Genomic DNA, 3,419 nt, shown 5'->3' with positions numbered 1-3,419 from the left:
AGCACAAAAATGCAGTTTTGAACAGCTCAAGGTAGCTATAGCCACTGCTCCCATCCTAGCAATCGTTGACTCACATAAGCCATTTGTGGTAGAGACCGATAATAGTGATAAAGAAACTAGTGCGGTACTTCTCCAGGAGGGAAGACCTATGGGCCTTTATTATGTCTATGAGAGAGAGCTCTATGCCATAATTCACGCTTTAGGAAAGTGGCGACACTATTTATATGGTGCCGAGTTTGAAGTAGTTTTTGACCATGAGAGTATCAAATAATTTACTACTCAAACGGACTTGAAGGGCCGTAAAGCTATATAGATGGGCAGAAATCCTTCAACATTATGATTTTAAGTTACAATACTGCAAGGGGTGCCAAGTTAATAAGGTAGAGCACATCAAGATAGGTGGCCTTTTACATCCTTTAGAGGTTCCACAAGGCAAGTGGGAGAGTATCTCTATGGATTTTGTAGTAGGACTACCTACTACAAATCGTGACCATGATGCCATATGGGTAATTATAGACCGTCTCACAAAGATGGGTCAATTCATTCCCACTAAGACTATGAATAAGACACCTGAATTAGCACGGCTATTTGTAGAGCATATATATAAACTCTACGGTCTTCCAACTAGTATCGTTAGTGACACAAATCAAAACTTCAATAATAACTTCTGGAGGGATATGTTTCAAAAGTGGGAAAATAAACTTAATCTAAGTACGGCTGATCATCTAGAAATAGATGGTCAAACCAAAAGAGTTAATCAACTGCTAGAGGATATGCTACGAGAATACGTTAGTAAGAAGCAAACCAATTGGGAAGACTACATACCTATGTCGGAATTTGCTGAGCGTCATCACTTTGAGCTCTTTTAGAAACTTGGACCAATGAGGACGATCCTAGAGACACACCGGTTGAAAGTAGCATCGGGTGATGAGGTGACCACGTTGTGGTCTATTATAATACCAATCACAGTGCAGGCACACCAGTACACTACAAATTTCCATGTACTGCCACCAAGTAAATCAGCAACGCCGTGTATCTTAGCAGTGTCATGGATGAAAGCTAACAGGGTATTGATTGATTTGGATACTAATGAAGCACTATTCCGAAATGACAACTTTTCAGAACCCTTCTTATCATATAACCAATACATGTCAAGGAGGAAACAAGAGTCAATACAACCACAAGGATATTGTCAGGGGAACGGAATAATAGAGCTAGACAGCAAAAGGTAGAGAAAGAGATCTTTGTATAATGAATCTCTGCAGACTTTTGATACAACAGAGGAGCAATTGAATATGGGCGCACTCCGTTGTACGGCGCTCTAACCTCCCGACCACCCCTGAGCTTCAATCCGCTTGCATGCAGCGTCTCACTCTCACTCGCACTCGCACTTGCAGAAGAGGAGATCTGTGAATGATCCCCGAACGCACCACCCATCGTGCTTTTATCCTTCTTTTCCTCGAAAAGACTGCACGATTTTTGCACCAAGTATACCTGCGAGAATAATATAAGTACGTGATCGCTAAGCGATCCGTGAAGGTTAGATTTTTATCATGACACTTTGCAGAGATCCTGTTTCACACATTGATTTCTGCATCGCCTACAAAATAGCCAAAAGAATATACTCGTGCAACCAATTCAACATGATAATCAAAGTAAACAAACATAATTATGTACCTTCATAATCTCAATTGCAATAGTCTACCATGAAGAAACAAATCCACTTCTTGGTTGATAGCAGGGAGAGTTGTATATTGTTGTATGTCTGTCTGTCCCTGTGTATACTACACTGCTGCTGTCTGCTGTTTGTTTTCATCATAAATTTTACAAACGAACTCAGAACAGAGAAATCCAGGTACTCAAAACGACGGAAATAGGTCTAGTCTACAAGGTTACGCGAACAGAATTGTGAAAAACGTCTTTGTTTGGCTAAAAACGCAACTTTTAGGTCGCGACTCATAAAAGCTCTATTTTTGGGTCTCCACTACTTTTTCAACTTATTTTAAGCCTACCCATGCATTTTGAACTAAAACACATATAAAACATTGATATTAATAAAAATCTCAATTTTACTGTTCATAGACAAACTATCTGTTATTCATTAATCTTTATCAAATCCGTCTTTACTGTATTATTTAAAAAAAAGAATATATGTTCTCTCTTAATATCTCAACTCATTCATAGAAGCTCTATTTAATAGACTATTCAACAATCTTTCAAATCGTGCTAAACGAAAGATATGCCCTGCTACATTCTTTTCGACTTTAAGAACTTCAAAGATTAGTCCTATTACATTCTCCCCTTATCAAAATTAACTCTGTCCTCAGAGTTGGAAAGAGAGAAAAATTCTCTTTGCAAAACACTAAGATCAACTCATGATGCCACTTAACTAAAACTTCTACAATGTCTCTATTTCTTAGATGTTTAACACGCCTATCTAGCACTAAGTCTGGTTCTACAGTCAATGTTCTGTCATCTTTCAACTTAGAGTTGTCCTCTAAAACATGATGCACATTAGGAACATACTTTTTCAATAAACTCACATAGAATACATGATGCACTTTAACATGAGAAGGCACTTCCAATTTGTAAGCTAATGAACCAATGCGCTTCAAAATTTTAAACGGCTCAGCAAATCGTGGAGACAATCTCTTATCCTTTCCAAGAATCAAATGAGACTTCTCGGGAATAACCTTTAAGAAAACCATGTCACTAGTTTCATACTCCACAACACGATGTTTCTTGTCATAATACAATTTATGTCTCTTTTGAGCTTCTCTAATATTCCCTCTGATTTTGGCCAACTCGTTATCCGTTTTCTCAAGTATCTCATGTGACAGTTCTACCTTGTTCCTCGAGTTAAGAAAATTAATAGGTGTGGGACAATTGTAGCCATACATTACCTCAAACAGAGTCATCCTAATAGATGAATGATATGAATTGTTATATGCAAATTCAACCAAAGACAGATATTCATTCCAATTAGATTGGTTTTCATTGACATACATTCGTAACATATCTTCTAAAATACGATTCACTCTCTCCGTTTTCCCATCAGTTTGAGGATGAAAAGAAGTAGACATGCGTAACTGGGTACCTATAGAGTCAAAAGTTGCTCTCCAGAAATGAGAAGTGAACTTAGAATCTCTGTCAGACACTATACTCTTGGGCATGCCATGCAAACGAAATATCTCTTTCACAAAAAAGCGTGCAATGGTCAAAGCAGTATCAGTTATTTTTACAGGAAAGAAGTGAGCTTGTTTTGTGAGTCTATCTACCACCACAAAGATCGAATCATACCCTCCACGAGTAGTAGGAAGTCTAATGATAAAGTCCATGGATATAGACTCCCACTTCTGTAAAGGAATGTCTAAGGGTTGAAGATCACCAAGCATCCTCTTATATTCAATCTTAACTTG

This window comes from Adiantum capillus-veneris, chromosome 23 (assembly GCF_014529385.1).
Source record: "Adiantum capillus-veneris isolate H3 chromosome 23, ASM1452938v2, whole genome shotgun sequence".
Classification (NCBI taxonomy): domain Eukaryota; kingdom Viridiplantae; phylum Streptophyta; class Polypodiopsida; order Polypodiales; family Pteridaceae; genus Adiantum; species Adiantum capillus-veneris.
This window is presented reverse-complemented; position numbering follows the sequence as displayed.